At 34.7% G+C, this 25,210-nt stretch overlaps 1 long non-coding RNA gene across 1 annotated transcript in view; it reads left to right on the top strand.

Annotated features, from left to right (window-relative positions):
* Nucleotides 1-3,844: 3,844 nt before the first annotated feature.
* LOC143651539 (uncharacterized) overlaps nucleotides 3,845-25,210 on the top strand; it is a 28,325-nt gene continuing 6,959 nt past the window's right edge. The window contains exon 1 of the long non-coding RNA XR_013160021.1: nucleotides 3,845-3,963. This is a non-coding gene — a long non-coding RNA (uncharacterized LOC143651539). The remainder of the gene's footprint in view (nucleotides 3,964-25,210) is intronic.

Here is a 25,210-nt window from a genome sequence, read left to right as displayed (position 1 = left end):
TGAGTCATTTTAAATTTAGCCATACTGGTGAGAGTGTACTGTTTTTTTTCATTGACATTTTAAGTTTTTACTTCCCTACAAACAAATGATTTTGAGTGATGTTGTATGTGTTTATTTGCCTTCCCAATATCTTCTTTGGAGAATTGTCTGCTCAGCTCTTATACCCACAAGTTTTAAACATTAGATATATATTTTTCTTATTATTGAGTTTCAGTAGTTCCTGGGGGTGTGAACTATTTGTAAGCAGGACCTTTGAGGACATTATTATTAGTTAAGTTGTGAATTCACTTGTGAATATAATCTTCTAAGATTTTTTTTAGATGAGGCCAAATTGAATCCGGTTAGGCCTTCAATCAACGGAATTGAAAGCCTTATAAAGAGAGGAAACATGGCTGCGGTCAGTTGGGAGAACCCAGAAGTCGGAGAAAGTCAAGAAAGTAAATCACATGATGGAGGTGAAGCCAAAGACCCCCAAGGATGGTGGCAAGCCAACCCCAGAGTGCTGCAGATTCAGGGAGGTGGCGTGGCTGATTGAGACCTTGAGTTGGGTCTTTTAGCTTCTAAAGCAGTGAGACAATAAATTCCCGCTGTGGAAGCCAACCCATCATCATTTGTCATAGCAGCCCTGTCTAAATAAGAGAGGCTGGAAGAAGATATTTGCAACATAGTTACCTAACCAGGATTAGTACATTAGAATCAGAATATATAACTTGTTCCTGTGATGCACTAAGAAAGAGATAAGCAAAGCAGGAGAAAAGTAGGCAAAGATAATAAACAGTAAGTAGAAGAGGAAAGCCTGATGGATAGTGAATACATATTCAGTGTGGATCAGGAAAACAAATTGAAGCAACTTTGGACATCATTTCACTCTCATTGGGGTGATTAAAATTTAAAAGATGGCAATACCAAAACCCAATGTCCTTTCTTTTCACTAATAAATATTTTGTTGATTTCCACACACAGATGGGGGCTGGTAGATATTCCTTCTTCTGGTTTCCTAGCAGCCATAGCACCGATATAATCTGCCCTTGACCAGCCTCATGTTTCACCAGAGTTCTGCTGGGGGCTCTGAATCCTGAGCCACTATTACCTGTTATATAGAATCAGATGGAGGTGTAGATACACATGGGGTTGGCTTGCTTTATGTCTCTCCCTCTGGGGCGTGGGCCCTATGAGGGCAAATGCTTAGTCTTATGCAGTGCTCTGTTCTTGGGACCTGAAACAGAGAAACAAAAAGAAGGAACAGAACTACAGAATGAAGGGGGAGGTAGCAGCAGTCAGCCTTGGTGGCAGTGCCAGGGTCAGCACCCGCCACCCAGGGTCCAGAGCCAGCAGTGCTGGTTGTGCAGGTGGAATGGGGTCCTGTGCAGCCATGCTGTACCCAGCCACACATCCTTTGGTCAGATGGGACTGTGATTTTAGTGGCTTGCCCACTCCCCCTTGCTTCCCTTTTCTTGAGCCTGTTTCTTTAGACTTTCTGTCTGTTCCTTCTGTCAATTCCCCAATATCTTTCTAATTAAATCCTTTTTAGCCTAATTTAATGAGTCTGTTTCTGTTGTTTGCAACAAAGACCCCTGACAATTTTAGATGCACAGCTGTTAAAATGAATGGCCCAGATCTGTGCATATCAACATGGGTAAATCTTAAGAACAATTTTGAGTAAATAAAAGCAAGTTACAGAATATGAATGCTGTGATACATTCATGTAGTTTTTAAGCACACCAAACATTACTATTTATTAGTTATTAATAAAAAAAGATCTGTAGTGTTAAAACTATGGGAGGGAAAGATGTACAACTTCAAAAGCTGGTTCACTTTGGGAAAAAGAGAGAGGGGTGGTGTTTTAGGTTGTTAAATGCTGCTGAAATGCAATATACCAGAAATGGAATGGCTTTTAAAAGGGGAATTAAGTTACAAATTTACAAGTTCTAAAGCCTTAAAAATGTCCAAACTAAGGCATCCAGACAAAGATACCTTGACTCAAGAAAGGCTGATTTGGGAAGGCACATGACTGGAATCTGCTGATCCTTTGGCTCCTGATTTCAAACAGCTTCTTTGGAGTGTTTTCTTTCTGCCTCTCCAAATGTTATCTGTGTCAATTCTGAAGCTTTTTCCAAAATGGTTCTCCCTTAAAGACTTCAGTAAGTGACCCACATTGAATGGGTGGAGACACATATCCATGGAAACCTCCTAATCAAAAGACGCCACCCACAATTGGGTGAGTCACACTTCTATGGAAACAACTTAATAAAAAAGACCCCACCCACAATATTAAATCACGATTAAAGAACATGGCTTCCCTGGGGTACACAATAGTTTCAAACCAGCCAGATAGGAACAGAGAAAAGCACAAAAGGGAATTACATCTTTATTACAGATAAAGGATAAAGGAACACATTACAGATGTGTTCTTTAGTTTAAAGGGAATCAGAAGTGGATAGCACGTGCTTCGTTTCATTTGCTATATCTGGGTGTGGGCACATGGGCATGGTGAACTCATTCTCTTCACTTCTATGTATATTTGAAACTCTTCACAATTATTGAGGAGCACAGAGACAGTTTTGTCCCTTCTTGTTTAACCTCCTTACATTGCTCACCTTGACCCCAAGACCCAAGGATTCCCCAGAGCCCCATTTTGAAGCCCCTGTCCCAGGTTAAGGGACTTGTCATTTTGGAAAACGTAATTATAGCGGTTACAGTCACTGCTGACCCCTATGTCAAAGTAATTGAGTATTTCATCAGAATGTTAAATGGTGCTTAGTGATAGGAAATTTACCCCCCAGATGGAATTAAGGACATAATAAAATAGAATTTAATCTTTAATGTATAGTTTAAAAGTTATTTCATTGAAGCAGTCTAAGGAGGTCCTTATAAGTGTTATTAAATAATAGAATACAATGAATCTTTAATTTACTATTTAATAGTTGTTACATAATTGAAATAAAAAGGGACAGTCTTTGTATCTTATCATTTTTTTAATATTCCTTAGCAAAGTCTGTCTGTTAATTAAGGATATTTATTTTTTTGAGATTCATTGTGCTGTGTATGCAAAATGCTTAAAATGACCTAGTATCAACCATTTGGTGCTTTCAGGAAAGACTGAGGGTTTTGGGTTGGATTAGTGAATGCAAAACCATATGTACTGTCTATCCTTGCACTTCCGTCACACTCAACACTGCCATTTTTTTTCTCTTTTAAAATCCAAAGAGTTTCCAATCGGATAACGAGAGCAGGAATCACGGCCAGCCTTATGTAGAAGACTGAGGCTGAGAGAGAAGTGCCCAGCTAAGGCTTCTCAATGAAGGACAAAGGACAGAATGCTGATCCCTTGGCTGTTCTTTGTAAACCATTTTCACTTGGTGAGATTCGTCTAGCCCAGACCTGGCTCTTTGAACTCTGGCTTTATTAAGGTAACTTTGGAGGTTAATTGAACAGACATTTAAAGAACATTTTGTAGGTGAAAGATGCTATGCTTGGCATGGGAAAACCAAAGGCACAGAAAATGCTCTTTGTCCATAGCTTAATGGGTGAGATAAATCCAGAGAAAGAACATTTCAGTTAAATTTTCATAGCGTTGTGTTTACATATAAATACAAGGAATTGTGAGAAACTCACCCAGGTCAGAAAAACTCTCATGGAAAAGGTGACACATGAGCTAAAAGTCAGTGAATGGGTAGGCATTAGCCAAGGTGAGATGAGAGAATTGAGGACATTAAAAACAGAGGAAGCCATGTAAACTAAGGTGAAAATGGCGTGATATGAGCTGATTTTGACAAGCATTATTATTAGAGAGAAAAGCGCAGGGTGGAAATCAGGATGTGGAATTTAGTTGGGACCAAGATTCTGAAGGAGCATGGCTGTTGACTCCCTTCCTCAAGAATACACTAGAGGAAAAAAAAAAGAGACAACTGTAAGAGTCAGTAAGAAATACCCAAATAAAGGAAACACATGCCATGCTCATAGGTAAGAGACCTTGCTATGGTGAAGACATAAATTTTCCCCAAATCTCTCTCTCTATCCAATGTAATACCATATATGGCGCTTGATAAATAGTTTATAAAATACAGGCTAAAGATGAAAGCTCCAGGTTTAGCCAGTACACTTCCGAAGGAGAAGAACAGTGTGGGATGAATCCAGATGCTAGCATCTATTATGAAATTATAGACTTTAGAGGGGTGTGGAGATACAGCAGGGCAGACACATTGGCTGATGGAGTATAAGAGAGAATCCAGTTTACTTGTGCATGGGATTTTGGTATACATCTCAACAGAGTATGAGGTTAGTAAGGAAAGAACAAACATGAAAAAAAATTACTGGAAAATGGTGATTCATACGGGAAAATAGAAAATTGAAACCGTGCTTCTCGCCACATATAAGAAAATAATTCTAGATGGATTAAAGTTTCAATATAAAACAAAACATTAAAACTCTTAGTAGAAAATGTATGGGAACATGCTTTGGATCTCAAGGAATGATTTCAAACCAGATGCAAAAGAATTTTATATAAGAAAATATAACAAATTTCACTGCATTAAAATTAATAAAAAGACAATTTAAATAAAGTAAATATACAAGTTCTAAACTAGGAGAGGATACTTGAAATACATACCCGTGACAAAGAATTGGTATCAAAATTAAATAAATATTTTGTAAAGTGGGCAAAATCCATATGAACAATAAGGCAGATAAACATGTAAAGAGATATTTGTCACGATTGTTGACAGAGAATTTAAACCAAAACTGTAAAGGCATATTTTATACACTTCCAACTGGAAATATTTTAAAATTCTGAAAATTTCAAGTGATGGATAGAATAGAAGCCAAGGTCTCTTTTATATCATTGATGAGAGTGAAATTTATTATGAATACTTTGAAAAGAATTTTGGCAATAACTCCTAAAGTAATTTTGTTTCTAGGAATATTCTGAAAAGAAATTCTTGTACATATACAATGGAAAAGTTATGCAGACATGTGCTAGCTGCATTGTTTAGTTACAAAAACTCTAGAACAACAAAGTTGTCTATTAGTGGGAGAATGAGTGAATAAATTATAGCATATTCACAAAAATGAAATATTAGCCAGCAATCAAAACATTTGTGGCCTATAATTAACAATATAAGATTATATACGAAAAAGTCCCCAAATACATTCATTGACATACCCTCCTTTTTACACAATTTAAAATGAGTAAATTAAAAAACACTCTTAAGGAAGACACATAGATACAGACACAGTAAATATATATAAAAAGAAAGCAAATGTAAAGCTGCCTACAAAATGGTTGAAAATACTTTGGAAATTGTACATCTGATAGGGAATTACAATCCAGGCTATACAAAGAACTCCTACAACTAAACAACAAATAGACAAACAAGCCAATTAAAAATAGGTCAAGGGGCAGGTCATGGTGGCTCAGCAGGCAGAGTTCTCGCCTGCCATGCCAGACACCTGGGTTCGATTCCCATGTGCCTGCCCATGCAAAAAAAAAAAAAAAAAAAAATAGGCCAAGGGTTTGGATAGACATTTTTACAAAGAAGATACAGAGACAGCCACTACACATGAAAAGATGCTCAACACCATTAAGTCATTAGAGAAATTCAATGAGATACCACTTTACCACCACTAGGTTGGCTACAATGAAAGGAAAGAAAGTGTTGGTGAAGATGTAGAGAAATGGGAAACTGAGGGCAGTGTTGGTGGGAATTTGAAATGGTGCCATCACTATAGAAAACACTTTGACATTTCCTCCAAAAGTTGAACGTAAAATTACCATATGATGCAGCAATTCCATTCTAGGTGTGTACCCCAAAGAACTGAGAGCTGGTACTTGAACAGACACTTGTTCGTTACAGCATTATTTACAAGCCACATAGATGAATGGATAAACAAAATATTGTCTACCCACGCAATAGAATACCCTTCAGCTATAAGTAGATATGAAGTGTTGTACCCGCTATAACATGGATTAAACTTGGAGAAATCATGTTGAGTGAAATAAGCTATACACAAAGGGTCAATTATTGTATTATTTCTCTCATAAAAATGCTTAGAATAAGCAAATTTATAGGTACAGAAAGCAGAATAACAGTTACCAGGGGTTGGGGAGGAGGGGGGATGGGGAGTTATTGGTTAATAGATATGAGTTTTGGTTTGGGATGATGAAATACTTCAGAAACAGATACCGGTGAAAGTGATACACTATTGTCAATGTACTTAATGTCACAGAATTGTCCATTTGAAATGTTTATGTCATTTATATTTTACAGTTAAAATACATAAAATTAGTTTGTTAAAAAAGAAAAGCACATTGATGAACTGAGGATTGAGGATGATGAATTACCTTGAGTGGAAGGAAGCTGGTGTGGGGATGGTATGTGGGGACATATGACTAGATGTAGTTACTGTCCTGAGCCTAGCTTTTGTTTTGAAAGTTGGATTTTTATTTCTATTTTATTTTATTAGTAAAACTATCTAAGCTGATAAGTAAATAAATGAAAATGTGTCATGAACCAGAGTACAACTATTCCAGCTGGTGCACCTATGGCCAATAGAAAGGAAGAAAAGAAGGAAAGAAGGAAGGGATGGAGGTATGCAGGGAGGGAGAGAGGGGGAAGGAAGGAGGAAGGGGGAGGGAGGGAGGAAGGGGGAAAGAGGGAGGAAGAGACAGGGACGGAGGGAGGAAGAGAGGGAAGGAGGAAGGTGTAATGAGTGGCAGCAAAAGAAGCTTTAGAGGTGAACGGTTGTCAGGCCACGAAGTTTGGATTTCTCATGCAGTCTTTAACAAAAATTTCTTCTGGGTTACTATTGTATTAATGCCTCCATTTTACCAAATAATAGTAATTGGTGAACCCTTATATGTTTATAGAGATACGTGATAACCATCTGTTCTAAAATACATGTACAGTCCCACCTTTCGCTATTCTCCTATCATACCTTACAGCTTTGTATATCGTGTTTATTGCTTGCTGGCTTATTGTCCTTTTCTTCAACAGTAATAGAAGTCCCATGAAGGTAGGGGTTGTATCTGTCACGTTCATGGCTGTATATCCAAAGCCTGGCAAGGCCCAGAACATTTTTGTTCCAGACTATGAATGAATGATTGAGTGAAAGAATGGCCTCATAGAAACCCTACTAGGAGCTTTCATTGGCGCATCCATTTTATAAATGAAAAACTGAGGCATAGGAAGGTTCCGTAATTTTGCCAAAGTTGCATAGCCACTAAGATGCGGCGCCAAGGGCCAGATGTAAGCCTATCGGTTTGTAAATCCATGAACTTAACTTCTCTGGGGTGTTTCTTCCTGAACAGGCTAAGAATGTGTACTCTCAGAGGGACTATGTGGGAGACTGGTTTTAATGGGGAGAGAAAAACATAAGCAATTAAAATACGGCTTTATGCTTTAGAATCGACTGCCACAATTTGGATAAAATGTTTTAATTCTTTCTCTACCTTAATTCTCATTTACACATACGATTTGATTAGCCAACCCTTAAAAACAGAAACAATAATGTGAATATTTGAACTGCTTCAAATTATAAACACGTGGCTTTAAATCAATCAAGTTTTAGATAATTTGTTATTGCCTCAGAGATTGCAGCCCTGCAAAAGGTATTCATCACATGGTGAGATTATAGAGAAGATATTGGTTGGACAAGGTGTGTTACATAGACACAAAAATTGGGGATGAGAGACCATAATTCAATAAAAGCAACTGAGGTAACTTCTGATCATTGTATTAGTTGATAAAATGAATGCAAATATATCTTTGTCTGTTTATAAAAGTAACACGCTAATTTTTTTTTTTGCATGGGCAGGCACTGATAACATGTTAATTTTTTAAAAATTGAAAAGAAATGCAAAAAAGTATAGAGATGATAGCAGTAGTTTAGAGAGAAGCACCGAAAGCTGCCGGGGTGTGGCTGGATAGATTTTACCACACTGACATCATCATAACCATTTTCTGATATAAGTAAATTTAAGACTGTGATTTTTAATAGATACACGATAAAATGTCCCCAAATTTATTTACCTTTTGTCCAAATTGTGACAATTGAGGAACCTGTCTTATTTTGTTTATGTTTCTGTTTTTGGGATGACATTTCAAGGAACAGTCTTGTTTGTAAATCATGGCTTGCATTTCTGATTATTTCCTTTTACTGAAAGGTGATTTGAAGTGACTAAAAAGAGGCTTACAGAAATGAAGTCAGAACTATTTAAAAACTTGGATCATTGGTGTGAATGCTCTTTCTTCTTTTCTCCACATGAGGAAAAGGTGTTGAATGTTCTATAAATGCTTATCTTTAGAAATATATTTTCTAACTTGTCAAGAAATTGTCCAGGAGCTGGAGAAATTCTGGTGGCTGTTTCAGAATAAAACTATGAATCTATGGATTGCACACCTTTACCTTCTAATGATATTTTTTCAGTGGTCGATAAACACAGTTGATGCACCAGGAAAAAAAAAAAAGACAATTTGTCCACAATAAAATGAGAAAAATGAGGCCAACATAGTATATATTCCAAGGAACTGAATCTAATATCCTTTGGGTATGATGGTGATAAGAGGTGGTAAGTTGTGTGTTTCTTCAAGCCCTTCCCTGGCATTGCAAAAGATTGTCATCCCTATGGTGTCCCAAACACTTTTTATGAGACTTAAACTATGAAATCCTCAACTCTGGGAAGAACTGGCCGCATAGACTGAGCAGGAAGTGATTATACTGCCATCTGAGCTGCCGCTACTGCCTGGGGGATATTTGATGATGCTACACAGGCAGTGTCATCACATTGCTTGATGGTGGAATATGTTCCCAGCCTGGACCCCACACAGAAAATGACTCTTACTCTGAAAGGGATTTTCGATGCCCCCTTTTATCACCACAGCAACCAGAGTGTGTTGATGACAACAGAGACCATAGGTAGAGCAGCACATGCAGGTTACAGGATAATCTGTCCGATCAGGCATCAGATAAAAGCCACCTCTAATTTAAAGAGTTAAGCAGGCAGCCACTATTTTGCCAAGCATTATGGAAGGAAGCAGAACAAGCTAAATTTACACTGAGCTTTGAGCGTTTGCAGATGCAAGGAGTAAGAACTCAGAAGTGCTGGTCAAGAAACGAGAAAGCAGTGCCAGAGTTAGTAACACTGTGGGCTGAGAATGGTGGCGGGGGGGAGGGGAGGTGGGGAAATACAGAGAGCAAACTTGAACTTGAATTTGAACCTGAGCAGCAGCAAAGAGAAGGGTTCGTGCAGCTGCAGAGGAAGTAGAATAGGGGAGATGCTTCTGAAGCTCAGCACAGAATCCTGATGTTTGTTTATTTTATGCCTAAACTAATTGTGCAGGAAACTGAAGATAGCTCAATCTTGAGGGTCTGCTCATCCATGCCTTATATTTTTAAAATGTTATATCTATGAAAAATTTCTGGAGATCCACAATCCCTTATTAATCAACAATGCTAAAATCTGAAAAGCTCTGATTTGTTGTTGCATTTGTGGCCAAACCTTTTGGCAGCAGATCCTGATCTGACCCCAAGTGAGGCTATTTATAGTTATCATCATATCCTTTTTTCTGTGAAAATCCATACCTTTGGCAGCAGAAGCATCCATGTGTTTAATTATAGGCTGCCTCAGATCCTGCTGGGGCTAAGTCTTATACAGTATATGAATCATACTACTTTGCTAAAATTCAAAATTTTCTGAATTTTGAAATCATCTGTCTTAAGGGCTTCAGCTAAGGGATTCTGAATCTGTATATTAGTATACTTATCCTCTTTGCACACCCTCATACTCAACTAAATTCTCACAGTTTATACAAGAAACAAAATATTAGGGAAGTATTTTAAATCTCTTCTACACCAATCTACTATCCCACTGTTTTCCCTCCTTCCTCCTCAAAATCTCCATCTGGAGTATTGGTATTTATTGTTTCCATGCAAGTTTTTATACAAATACAACATAAGTTAATGTTAATAATCATTTATAGTCTGTATATGCAACATGCATAAGCAATACAGGCACATTCGCAGCCATGTATGCTTTTGTAGACATTTATGTGTCTCTATAAATCCATAAATAAAATTTTATATAGGGCATTCTTTACATATATTATGAAGACTATTACATATGTCAAACATTATGCATACAATCATTCTGTAATTACTTTTACTTTTTGTTGATATAATGTATATGCACACATCTTAAGTGTATAATTCAATCAATATTCATAAACTGAGCATGCAACTTGCATTTTTCACTCATCTTTCTTGAAGTATACAATATAGACAGTAAAATTTACCTGTTTTTAGTTTAAAGTTTGATGAGTTTGGGGAATCACATAGTCATTTAACCTCCACAACAACTGAGATAAAGAATATTTTTGTCTCCTAAAAAGTAAACCCTCTGCAGCTTAGCCCCACTTTTGACCCTTGGCTCCAACTGACCATAGATATGTTTTCAATCCCTATAGTTTTGTCTTTTCTGGAATTTCATATAAATGGCATTGTATGGTGTGTAGTCTATTGTATCTGACTTCTTTCACTTAGCATAATATTCTTGAGATTCATCCATGCTGTTATATATTGTAATATTTCATTTTATGCTGTTGAGTAATATCCCATAGAAGGAGTTTCACAATTCATTTACCCATTCACTTGTGGAAGAAAATTTGGGTTGTTTCCAGTGTGAGCATACTATAAATAAAGCTGCTGTGAACATTCACACAGAAGTGTGGACACAGGATTTCTGTTCTTGCGGGACATGTAAGGGTGAATTGGCATGCCGTAGAGCAGGTGGCTGCTTAGCCTTCTGCATTTTTTATTTTTTTTGGCATGAGCAGGCTCCGGCATGGCAGGCGAGCACTCTGCCTGCTGAGCCATTGCTGCCCTCCCCCACAGCCTTTTAAACTCTATTTTCCTGCCAGCAGTGCATGAGAGTTCCAGTTGCTCCACATCCTCACTAAGCTTGCTATTGTTATTATTTTTTTAAAATTTAAACCAGTTGGTGGCTACTGGTAACATTGCACAATGTGGTTTTAACTTCCCTTTCCCTCATTGTTAGTGGGATTGAGCTTCTTCTCATTGTGTTCATTGTTTGTGCATACATCTTATTTGGTAAAGTGTCTGTTGAAATGTTTTGCCAATTTTTTAATTAATTTGTCTTCTTATTAAGTGATAAAAATTCTTTATATATTCTGGATATAAGTTCTTGGTCAAATACATGATTGCAAAGATTTTCTTTCAGTGCGTGACATAATTTTTCATTTTCTTAATTCTTTGTTTCAAAATTCAATGTTTTTAATTTTTTAAGACCCCCCTTTTCTTTTCTTTCAAGGCCTCTGCTTTTACTGTCCTGTTTAAGAAATTGTTGCATAATCCATCATCATGAATATCTTCCCCTAAACTTTTTTCTAGATTCTTATTATTAGTTTATTTTTTGTACATAAGTTTATGATTCATATCAAGTCAATTTCTCTATGGTGTGAAATATGTCAGTGTTCTTTTTTTTTAATATACAGATAATTTAGTTGTTCCTGTGATTAAATTAATTATCAGTCCCTTATGGAGTAACTCATATTTGGTTGGAATCAATTAGCCAAATAAATATGAGTTTATTTTTGTACTTTCTCTTTCTGTTAAATTCATTTATATATCCATCCTGTCATCAATTACACACGGTCATTATTACTATAGTTTCATGGTCTGTGCTGAAATCAGGCAGTATAAAATTTTTATCCATTTTCTTATTTTTTGAAATTATTTTGGCCATTCTAGATCCTCTGCACTTTCATATAAATTTTAGAATTGGCTTAGCAATTTCTTCTTTTTTTTAATGCCAGGAAGGGTTCATATTAAAGTAGCATTGAATATTGCTGTGTTTACCTAGGTCTTCTTTAATTTTGTGTGTAATGTTTTATAGGTTTCACTGTACTGGCTAGCACATGTTTTGTTAAATGTATTTCCTGGCTTTTTTTTGAGACTTTTGAAAATGAAGCTCTTTATAAAATTTCATTTTCTTGTTGTTTATTCCTAGTGTATAGAAGTCTATTAGATTTATTTTATATTGATCCTATATTCTGCCACACTTCTGAATTCATTTATTTGTTCTAGGATTTTTTTTTTCTTTTGTAGATTCTTTAGGATTTCCTAGGTAAATGATTATATTATCTTCAGTAAAGAAAATTTTATTTCATCCTTTTCAATATAACTGCCTTTTTTCTTTTTTTGTTTTGCCTTATTGCAACATCTATGATGTTCAGTACAAAAGACGTGTAAAAGTGGAGAGAGAAGACATCCTTGCTTGTTTCTGATGAACATAGGTAGGACATATTGTCCTTTTACCACTAGGAATTATGTTAGGTGTAGGGTTTTCATAGATGCTATCAATCAGATCAGGGGAATTTTCTGCGATCTTAATATGCGGATGGTTTTAATCATTAATGCATTTTAAATTTTGTCAAAGACTATTTGCGTCTGTTAAAATGATCCTATAGCTTTTATTTTATAGTCTACATAATCTGGTAAAGTACATTGTTGGATTTTTGGTTATTAAATCAACCCAGCATTACAGGGGTAAAACCCATTTAGTCATGGTTATAATTTGTTTTATATATTGGATTCAGTTTGCTAAAATTTTGTAAAGTTTACAATGTTTGAGAGGGATACTGGTTTGCTATTTTTTTATTTGTGATATATTTCTTTGATTTTTGTCTGATAATCCTGGGTTCATAAAATGAGTTGGGAAGTATTCCCTCCTCTATTTCTAAGGGGGTTTATGTAGAATTGGTATTACTTCTGTTTCGCTTGATTGAATTCACCAGTGAAGCAATCTGGTCAAGCAATCTGGAGTTTTCTTTTGAGGAAAGCTTTTATTCAATGATTTCTTTAATATATATAAGGGTAGTTAGGTTTTTAATTTCTTTTGGGGGGGGCAATTTTGTTACTTTTGTCTGTCAAGGAATTTGACCATGTCATCTAAAGTGTAAAATTTATTAGCATAAAGGTGTCCATAATATTTCTTTATTGTCCTTAATGTCTGTAGGAATATAGCTATTCCTCTCTTTTCAACCCTATCATTAGAATTTATATCTTCTCTCTTTTTTCTTGAGCAATCCATCTAGACTCATCTGTTTTGTGGATCCTTTTAAGAATCAGCTTTTAGTTATGCTGTTTTTCTCTATTTTTACCATACCCTATATAGTTTATTTCTTTTCTTGCCATTACTTCCTTGTGCATAGTTATTTGTGTTTAATTCTTTCTTCTTTAAATACTTTCTTAAAGTGGGAACACAAAATTAATTTTAGGTCTTCTTTTGGAATATAACTATGTATTGGTAAAAATTTTCCCTTTTGTATGGCTTTAGCTGCATTTTACAAATTTTCAGATATTTTATTTTTATTATCATTCAGTTCTAAACATTTTCCAATTTCTTTTTCTTTTTCTTTTGTATGCTATATGGCAGGGGTCACATTTCATTCTTTTTCCATGTGTGTATCCCTTATTGCAGCACCATTTATTGATTTTGTGTTTGTTTGTTTTCTTGGGGGGGGGAAGTACACGGGTCTGGAATCGAACCCAGGTCTTCGAGAAATCTACTACTGAACTACCCTTGCACCCCACCCTCATTTCTTTTGTAAGATACTTTTAACCTTGATTATTTAGAAGCTTTATAAGTAAATTCCTAATATTTATAGTTTTCTTAGTTATCTTATTTGTAGTAATATTTTGATAGCTTTATTGAAATATAATTAGGCTATAAGTTGCATTTGTTTGAAGAGTATTATGTGATAATTTTTGGCACATTTAACTCCTGTAAAATTCTCACCACCATCAATAAAATGAGCATATCTGTCACTCCCCGAAGTTCCTGATGACCTGTGCTAATTCTTCCCTTCAGCCCCTGTTCCTCATACCCAGGAAACTACTGATAGGCTTTCTGTCAAAATAGATTAGCATTTTCTAGAGTTTTGAAAATATGAATGGCATCTTCCATTTATATGATCCTTTTTGTCTGGCTTCTTTTACTCATGATTATTTTGAGCATTTATCCATGTTTTTGAGTGTATAATAGCTCATTCTTTTTAATGCCAAGCAATATTTCTTTGTATAGATGTAATACAATTTGTTTATCCATCCATTTGCTAATAGACATTTGGGTTGTATACAGTGATCAGTTAGTACAAATAAAGTTACTTTGAACATTTGTACATTATTTCTTTATAAAGACATGCATTTATTTCTCATGAATAAATATCTGAGAGTGGAATGGTTTGCATTAATGGCAGGTGTATGTTTACATTTTTAAGTAACTTCCAAACTTTTTCTGAAATGATTGTATTGTTTAACATCCTACCAGCAGCACATGAGTAGTTCCAGTCACTCCCCTTTCTTGACATTTGCTATATTTAGGCTTCTTAATTTTAGACATTCTTGTAGGTGTGTACTAGCACCTCATTGTGGGTTTATTTTACCTTTTCCTGATGATTGATGATATTGAGCATCTGATTATATACAACTTTGGTGAAATGTCTGCTCAAATCCTTTGCCTTTTTAAAAATATTTTTATTGTTGTGTTTTGATAGTTCTTTACATATTTTGGTACAAGTCTTTTATCAGATACATTTTCCCCCAGTCAGAAGCATATCATTTTATTCTCATACATATTTTGAGGAGCAGATATGCAATCCAAATTATCAATTTTTTTCTCTGATGATATTCTTTTGGTGTTGACTATAAGAAATATTTGTTACTTCAGATTGTTTCACTATATTCTGCTCATTTTCCCCAATATTTTTCTCTATATATCTCATTTTAGTTTCTCTTGCTATGTCTTCAAATTTATAAATTGTTTCTTCTGCAATGTCTAATAAGCCATTAATTTAATACAGTGTATTTTTAATTTCAGATATTGCAGTTTTCAAACGTAGAAGTTTATTTGTCTTTAAAAAGTTTTTCTGTTTACCTAATGATATTGACCTATTTACACTAGCTTCCTGAACATAAGAAACACAATATTAATAATTGTTTTACTCCACTAATTCTATAATCTATGTCATCTTTGGGTCAATTTTTATTGATCATTTTTTCTTCTCAATATGTTTTATTTTCTTGTGTCTTTGCATATCCATTGATTTTTTTATTGGATAAATTTTATCCTGTTGGGAGCTAGATATTTTTGTCTTCTTAAAACTATTTTTCAGCTTTGTTCTGGGAAAATATTAAGTTATTTAGAAACAGTTTGATCCTTTTAGGTATTTCTTTTAGATTTCATTACATGGAAGGGAAGGAGGGTTAACTTTTCCCTGAATTAAAAGGCTTTTAACTCTGCCTGTTGGGGACAGCGGCTATTCCTGGACATGTGTGAGTCTCAGGCATTGATTCCGGAGGCTTTCAGGTGGCACTTTCTGTAGCCATTTTTGTTGTTGTTACAGATGGAATGGTAAATCCATTCCCTGTTACTTCATCTTGGCCAGAAGTAGAAGTCTTTGTAATTAACTTTTAATGTTGAGATCTGAAACAAACTCTGTATGAATTCAATCTTTTTAAATTAAGGAGACATTTGAAGACATATGCTCTATCTTGTCAAACATACCACACACACTTGAAGAGAATGTGTTCTGAAGTCATTGGGTGTAGTATTTTATAAATATCAGTTAAGTCAAGGTCGTTGATAGTGTTGTTCAGATCATCTATTTCTTTTCTGATACTTTGGTCTTGTCACTGGATCTACTGCTGGTGGAAGAATGTCAAAATATCCTACTATAATTTTGGGATTATCTCTTTCTCCCTTTAACTGTCACAGTTTTTGAATCATCTGTATTGAAGCTCTGTCATTAGCCTCATACACAGATATAATTATTATGGTTTCCTGATGAATTGGCCCTACTTCATTAAAAAGTCTGCCATTTAATTCTGAAAGTTGTCTTTGTTTTGAAATTTTAATATAATCACTCTTATCTTCTAACACTTAAAGTTAGGATTTTATATTTTTTGCTACTCAAATACTTTCCACCTTGCATTTCTACATGTCAAGTTCACCTCTTATACACAGCATATAGTTGGGTCTCAAGTATTGAACTATTCTGACAGTTTTTGCCTTTTTTGTCCATGGTGAATCATAAGATGATATGTTTTAACAGCTTTAGCAAAATATATTTCATATACCATGAAATCTACTCATTTATAAAATACAGTTCAGTAGTTTTTAATATATTCACAGAGTTGTACAACCATCACCACAGTCTGATTTTAGAACTTCTACAACATCCCCAAAGGAATCTTCAACAGATTAGCAGTGATTTCCCATTCCCACTTCCCCTTCCCTACTCAAGCCCCAGGAAAGATTAATCTGTGTATTATCTCTATGGACTTGCTTATTTCGGACTTCTCACATAATCAAATCATGTAATATGTGTTTTGTTGTTGACTGGCTTCTTTCACTCAGCACAATGTTTTCAAGGTTCAACCATTTTGTACCAAGCATCAGTTCTTCACTCTTTTACATTGTCAAATTGTGTTCCATTGTGCAGACAAGCCATTATTGTGGCTATGTTCACTCACTGATGACCATTTGATTTATATTCACTTTTTGGCTATTATGAGTAATATTTATGTGAACATTCATATGCAGATTTCTGCATGGACATATGTTTTCATTTATATTCGGTATTATAGCTAAGCATTAAATTGCTGGATCATATGGTAGCTCTATGTTTAGTATTTGAGGAACTGCCAAGTTGTTTTCCAAAGTGACTTCACTATTTTACAATCCAAGCAGTAATATGTTAGGGTTTCAATTATTCCATATCTTTGTCAACACTTGTTATTATCTGTCTTTAAGATTATAGCCATCCTAGGAGGGATAAAATGGTATCATTTGGTTTTGATTTGCATTTTGCTAATGGATAATGATGATGAGCATACTTTCATGTGCTTATTGGTCATTTGTAAATTTTATTTAGAGAAATATTTATTCAATTCATTTGCTCACTTTAAATGTATGGATTCTTTTTACATTCTAGGTAAGTAATTTATTTGATATGTAATTTATAAATATTTTCTCTTATTCTGCAGCCTGTGCTTTTAGTTTCTTGATGTCCTTTGACACGCAAAAGTTTTTAATTCTGATGAGGTTCAATTTTTCTATATTTTCTTTTATTGCTTAAATTTGCTTTTGGGGTCATATCTCAGAAATCATTGCCCAACCCAAGGCCATAAAGAATTATTTCCATGTTTTCTTAGAGGAGTTTTATCTTTAAAATGGGAATTCAGGTAATTAATTTTAGATTCTTTTGGGGGGAATATAAATATGTATTGGTATGTATTTCGCAACACATATGGCTTCAGTTGCATCTCATGAATTTACAGCTATTTCATTATTAATCATTTCAAAATATTTTATAATTTCTATTGTAAGATACTTTTAACCTGGATTATTTAGAAGCATGATTTGTATTTGCCAAATTTTTATAGTTTCCTCAGTTATCTTATTTTTAATATTTTGATAGTTTTATTGAAATGTAATTAACAGGCTAGAAATTGCCCTCATTTAAAATATACAATGTGGTAATTTTTGAGACATTTATATATACTCCTGTTAAACTATCACCACCATCAAGAAAATGAACATAAACATCATCCCTAAAATTCATAATGCCCCTTGGTAATTTTTTCCTTTAGTTTCTCTTCCCCATAGCCAGTGTTCTAGTTTGCTAGCTTACAGAATGCAATATACCAGAAATAGAGTGACTTTTAAAAGAGGGAATTTATTAAGTCGTGAGTTTACAGTTCTAAGGCTGTAAAAATGTCCCAATCAAAATAAATCTATAAAAATGTCCAAATGAAGGTACCAATAAGAGGTTACTTCCACTCAAAAAAGGCCAATGAAGTTCAGGGTTTCTTTCTCAACTGGAAAGGCACATGGTGAACATGGCGACGTCTGCTAGCTTTCTCTCCAGGCTTCTTGTTTCATGAAGCTCCCCAGGGGGTGTTTTCCTTCTTCAGCTCCAAAGGTCTTTGGCTGTGTGGCTCTCTCGTGGTTCTTGTGATTCTGAAGTGTTTTCCAAAATGTTTTTTCTTTTAAAGGATTCCAGTAAACTAATTCCAGTTACTGGAATTAATTCCAGTAAACTCAAATGGGTGGAGTCACATCTCCCTCTAATCAAAGGTTAATACCCACAATCGGGTGTATCACAGCTCTGTGGAAATAATTTAATCAAGCTTCCAAACTTCAGTACTGAATAGGGGTTAGAAGAAACGGCTGCCTTCACAAGGTGGATCAGGATTAAAATGTGGCTTTTCTAGGCTATATAATCCTTTCAAACAAGTACTCCCAGGAAACGGTTGATAGATTTTCTGTGACTATAGATTAGTTTGCATTTTCTAGATTTTTAAAAATATAATGGAATCATACTTTACATGATCCTTTCTGTCTGGCTTCTTTTACTCACAATTATTTTGAGCTTTATCATTTTAGCTCTTACATTTTGATTTATGACCCATTTTGGATTTTCTTGTGTTATGTGCATAGTGTAAGATAGGGGTCCAAATTCATTCTCTAGTGTGTGAAAGTCCTTTCCTCCTTGCACCATTTGTTGATGACATTCAATATTAACACTGAATTTCTTAACTACCCTTGTCAAAATTCAACTGACCATAAACCTGAGGAATTATCTGGTTTCTGAATTCTATACAGTTTATACATTTTATCTGTATGTCTATTCTTATGCCAATACCACACTGGCTTGGTTGCTGTGTGAGGTGGTTTGGAATTGTATATACCCTAGAAAAATATGTTCTTAAATTTAATCCATTTCTGTGGGTGTGAACCCATTGTAAGTAGGGCCGCTTTATCAGGTTACTTCAGTTGAAGTATGATCCACCACATTCGGGATGGGTCTTAATTCTCTTACTGATGTCCTCTATAAATGGAATGAATACCCAGAGAGAAAGCCATGGAAGCAAGAAGCTGATATCAACAAAACCCGGAAGTGATATGAGAGACCATCTGTGTGGCGGAGGAACTCAGGCTGTCCAGCAGCAGGTGTTCGGAAAGGAAGCGTCCCCTTGAATATGCCTTGATTTGGACATTTTCATGCTCTCTAAACTGTAAACTAATGAATTCTTATTGTTTAAACCCAACCCATTTCACGATATTTGCTGGAGCAGCCTGGGAAACTAATAGCCGTATTCGTATATTAGTGTATTAAGTTTTGATATCAGGAAGTGTGTTGTTCGGCTTTATTATTTTTCAGAAATGTTTGTCTATTCTTGGTGTGGGGGTTTGGAGGTATGTACCCCAGAAAAAACATGAAACATGTTCTTAAACGTAATCGATTCCTTTGAATGTGAACCCATTGTAAACAGGACCTTTTGATGAGGTCACTTTAGTTAAGGTATGGCAGAGGAAGGGTATTAAGCCTATTCCTGGAGTCCTCTATAAGAGAATGAATTCAGACAGAGAGAAAGCCAGAGGGAGCAGAAAGAAGCTGAACGTGACCGAAACCCAGAACAGAGGGGAGAGACCAGGAAATGCCACCATGGGCCTTGCCATATGACAAACTAAGGACCAAGAAACGATGGCAGTCAGACCCAGAACTCTGCGGTCTTTGGGGAACAGGCATAACCATCATGATTCCTTGATTTGGACACTCTCTGATCCCCAAAACCGTGAGCCAATAAATTCCCATTGTTTAAACTGAACCATTACATGGTATTTGCTCTAACACCTAGGAAACAAAACACTTGGTTTCATCAATTTTTATAAAAAAATTAGTTTGGATTTTGATAGGGGCTGCATTACATCTGTGTATTAATTTGAGAAGTATTCCCATGTTAGCAATATTGTCATTATCCCATACCCATGGGATGTCTTTTTATTTATTTAGATCTTCTGTAATTTTTTTCAGCAATGTTTTGTAGTTTTCTGAGTATGCTTTTGCACGTGTTTCATTAAATTTATTTCTAAATATTTAAATTTGATGCTATTGTAAGTGGAATTATTTTCTTATTTCATTTTTGTATTGTTTATTGAAAGTATAAAGAAATACGATTTATTTTTGTATGCTGATCTTTATCCTGCCACATTGATGAACTCATTTATTAGTTCTAATATATTTTTAGTGGATTCCTTAGGAATTTCTACATATAAGTCCTAGATGGCATTTTCTTCCAATAGAGGGCCATTTCAACTATAACGAAAATCTGTTGTTTAGAGTAGCCAACTTCATCAGTTATCTTAGATTTTCTGGATAGCTTGCTGCTGAAACTTCTATAACAGCACTAGCTGTTTCACCTTGTGCTTTTATCTTATGGAGTCAGCTTCATTCCTCAAGCCTCATGAACCAACCTCTGCTAGTTTCAAACTTTTCTTCTGCAGATTCTTCACTGCTCTCATCCTTCATAAAATTGAAGAGAATCAGGGCCTTATTCCCAATTAGGCTTTGGCTTAAGGGAATGCTGTGGCTGGTTTGATCTTCTATCCTGGCCAATAAAACTTTCTCTACTTAGAGAAAGTTATAAATAAAATAGCAATAAAGCTATTTTACTTTCTTACCATTCATGTGTTCACTGGAGTAGCACTACTAATTTCCTTCAAGAATTATCCCCCTGCATTCACAACTTGACTAACTATTTGATGCAAGAGGCCTAGCTTCCAGCCAATCTTGCTTTCAATATGCCTTACTCACTAGGTTTAAGAGTTTCTAATTTTTATTTAAAGTGAAAGAACAGAATGCACAACTCTTCCACTCATTTGAACGCTTAGAGCCCATTGTAGAGATAGTAATTGGCCTATTTTCAGTATGGTTGTGTCATGAGTGATAGGGAGGCTTGAGGAGAGGGAGAGAGATGGAAAGCGGCCAGTTTGTGGAGTAGTTAGAACACACACAACAACATTTATCAATTGAGTTTGCCGTCTTATATGGATGTCGTTCATGGTACCTCAAAATACTTATAGGAGTAACATTAAAGATCGCTGATCACAGATTATCATAGCAGCTATAGTAATAATGAAAAAGTTAGAAGAATTAGCAAAATGTCACATAGAAACATTAACTGAGCACACATTATTGGAAAAAATGGTGCCAATATTCTTGTTCAACACAGGGTTGCTTGAAGCTTTAAATTTGTGAAAAATGCAATATCTGTAAAGTGCAATGAAGTAAAATAAAATGATGTATGCCTGTATTTACATTATATTAAACATTACATTAATATTCTGTTACATAATTTATTATAATCTTCTATCACATTGATTGATTTTCAGATATTAAAACAATCTTGGATTCCTGGAATTTATCCCACTTGGTCATGCTGTATAATCCTTTATATACGTTGCTGCACTGGTTTTGCTAGTATTTTGTTGAAGATATTTTGTGTTTATTTTCATAAGGGTCACTGGTCTGCAGTTTCCTTTTCTTGCAATGTCTTTGCTTAATTTTGGTATCAGGATATTATTCACTTTATACAATGAGTTAAAATCTGCTTTTTATTGGACTGCCATTAAAAAAAGGCAATTATTGATGTGTTTGAGTTTGGCTCTGCCATGCTGTTATTTGTTAATCACTTAACCTCTCTGTTTATGGTTCCTGTGCTCCTCCTTTTCTATCCTGGCTTGTAAAAATTTATTTGAGCTTTTTTCCCCCTTGTTTCCATTTTTATTTTTCTATTAGCTCTTTAGATCTAGTTCTTTGCATGATATTTTCAGTGGTTGCTCCAAGAGTTACAATTACTTCTTTAAAGTTCACATTTTATTTACAGTTGTTAGTATGCCACTCATGTAAAATGTACACACCTTGCAATTGTATAGGATTATACTCCCAACCCTGGGTGTTATGCTTTACTTGTTCTATATGTTACATCTGCATATATTATAAATTCACCAGAAATTATTATGCATTTTACTTTAAGCATTTATGAGCACTATAAGGAGATTATGAGGAAAAAAGCAAAAAATTGTCTTTTGGAATTGCACATATATTTATTTGTAATGTCTAATCTTTTTTTCTTTCTTAAGATATGAGTTCTCATCTAGTTTCATTCCCTTCAGCCCAAAGAATTTATTCCAGCATTTCTTGTAGTGCAGATCTGCTGATGGAAACCTTCTTAGCTTACTTTCATTTGAAAATGTATTTATTTCACCTTCATTCTTGAAGGATATTTTTGCTGAAAACGATTTTGTGCTAATAATTACTTTTTCTTTCATCAGTTTATAATCTTCCATGGTCTTCTGACCACTATTGTTTCTGAAATGTGTTGACTTTGTTCTCCTGTATGTGATGTGTTAATCTCTCGATGTTTTCAATATTTTCTCTGTACCTTTTGCTTTCAACAGTCTAATTGTGTTATTCGCTTGTATTTATTCTGCTTCATGTCCACTGAGTGTCTTAAACCTGTTAATTTCTGTCATCTAATTTGGGAAATTTCAGTCTTTTTTTTTCTTAAGTATCATTTCTGCATCACTGTTCCTTTCCTTGCCTTCTGGAACTCCAATTAGATACATGAAGGGTTACTTGATATTATTCAACAGGTCCCAGAGGTCCTGTTAAAAGTTTTAAACAACTTTTCTTTTTGGTTGTTCAGATTAGATAATTCTTATCAGTTTATGTTCCAGTTCACAGAATCTTTCCTTTGTTATCTCCATTCCAGTGACGTTTTAATTTCGGATAATGTGTATTTTTCAGTTCTGGATCTAGTCCCCTCTCTCTTTTGTTAAATATTTATCTTCCTTTGTTATGTTTTCTCACTCTTTTTTCTGGGGAGTGTATTTTGTTTTAATTCATTAGTCATCATAATAGCTATTTTTTTTAATAGTGGCTTGTTAGTTCCCACATTGGATCATTTCAGTGATGGCCTCACTTTATCTTTTTCTTTCCTGGGAATGTGTGCTTAATTCCTGATTCTTCATGTGTCTGGTATGTTGGATTGTAACCTCCATATAATGAATATTAAATTCTGGATGTTCTGCATTCTGTTACTTTTCTCTCATGAAAAGTGTTTCCTTTGCTTTACAGGCAATTATGTCACATACTGCAAGCTGTTTTTTGTGTGATAGTTTCTGTCTCAAGTCAGATCTTTTGTCTTAAACTGATTTGATCAATGCATATGTCATCCAGGGCTTGCTCAGAGTTATAGCTAGGACAATTTCAGGAATCCTTCCTCTGAACCTTTCATTTCCAGGATTCCCCCACTCTATTCAGCAGCCATAGTTTTCCTGGATTTTTTTTTTTTGTCAAGCCAGAAAGACAGTACTTTGCTCACCAGCACCCTTGCCACCTTGAGTGTTCTCCTGAATGCATTTATCCCAGGCTAAAAATCATGAAAAAGGAACTTGCTTTGTAAGCTGTCTTCCTTTGTGTATGTACTTCCCACCAGTAGGTATATCTACCTCCTTCTGTTCACTCCCCAGTGCTTTCAGATGACTGTTTTTAATATTATGTACATATTCTATAGTTGTTTTCTGTGGGGTCATCTGTCCAGTAGGCTCTTACTCCATTATTACCAGAAGTGCCTCTTGAAACTTGCTTCTTATTCAAAAGACTAAACGTTTTATAGAATCATGCATGTTGATATGCATAGTTACAATTCATTTTCATTACAGAATAGTGTTCTCATTGAAGGAATACAACATTTTAAATCCATTTCCCACTTGATGGATACTTAGCACTCCAATTTTTATTTCTTGTGGCAATGCTGAAATGTACATTTTTGTACACATCTTTTTGCATACTTGGGTGAGTTTCTTTTGGATGTGTCCTTAGAAGTTACATTTCTGAGTTGAAGAGCATTAAAGCGTTCAACTTAATTACACCATGCCAAATTGTTCTCCAGATTCATTGCACTATCCTCCCATCCCACTAATAGTATACAAGGGTCCCTGTTTCTCCAAATCTTCATCAGAATTTGATATTATCAGACATTTGTGTTTTTGACAATGTGATGGGTATAAAATGACATCTTATTGCTATTTTTATTTGTATATCTCAGATTTTCATAAGATGAATGCATTTTATCTACTTTTTATCATAAAATATCCTCTTGTAGTTTATTTTATAAATATTTTGCTAATATTTTTATAAAGTTGATTTCATTAAAAAATCAATTATAGAAGTTGATTATTTTTGTTAATTATATTTACTTTATAAACATCTCTCAGTCTGATCTTGTCTTTTATTATTAATAATTTCTTTCTTATGCAGCAATGTTTACTTATATTGGAGGCAAATTTTCCAGTCAGTTTCCTTAAATTTGGTTTCTTGTTTAATAAATTCTTCACTGCCTTTATATCAGCAAGATATTTTCTTATATGTTTTAGAGTTTTCATTTTTATATATAAGTACAAGCAGGTAGCTCTCTGATATTTTATTTTCGATTTTGATAAGCAATTGACCCTGGAAAATGACTCATGTTTCCCCCCATACTACTGTCTGTAATGCTGGACCATGTCAAATTTCTATATTAGCATAGGTCAATTTTTGGGCTCTCTGTTTTGATGTATTAGTGTGTTTTCTACCCTTTGCACTGACAATATTATTTTAATTACTAGAAGTTCAAAGTATAACTTGATATCTGGTAGAACAAGTATCAGATCTCATTTTTTCAAAATTGTGTTTTGGTTTTTACTGGCTCTGTTTTTTTCATGTTAATTTTGTGACTTCAAAGCAAGTTTTCTGAGAATCAAAACAGTTTGGACTGTAACAGCATTGAATTTATAGAATAATTTGGGGAAAATTAGGTCAAGTACTTATAGGAGTATTTTTTATTGCCTACCTAGCCATTTACCCATCTTTTGACAAGTTTATCACCATACATAATAGAACTGTGGCTATTTTGAATACATATTTTCCATTATTTATTTAAATATATATATTTATATATATTTTTTTTTTTTTTTTTTTTTTTTTTTTTTTTGCATAGACAGGCACTAGGAATCAAACCCAGGTCTTTGGCATGGCAGGTGAGAACTCTACCTGCTGAGCCACTGTGACCCACTCCCATTATATATTTTTTAGTAGTCAATTATAATTGAAAAGAATGCAGTTTTCTAGGGTGGGTCAGAATGGCTCAGCAGGCAGACTTCTAGCCTGCCATGCCAGAGACCCAGGTTCGATTGCTGTTGCCTGCCCACGCCAAAAAAAAGAATGCAATTTTCTTACACATTTATCTCATATCCAGCAAATTTGCTAAAATTTCTTATTAATTTAATTAGGCTGTTTATACATTT

This window comes from Tamandua tetradactyla, chromosome 12, assembly GCF_023851605.1.
Source record: "Tamandua tetradactyla isolate mTamTet1 chromosome 12, mTamTet1.pri, whole genome shotgun sequence".
In the NCBI taxonomy this organism is placed as follows: Eukaryota; Metazoa; Chordata; class Mammalia; order Pilosa; family Myrmecophagidae; genus Tamandua; species Tamandua tetradactyla.
The sequence above is the reverse complement of the archived record's forward strand: the minus strand, read 5'-3'. Positions and strand labels throughout refer to the sequence as shown.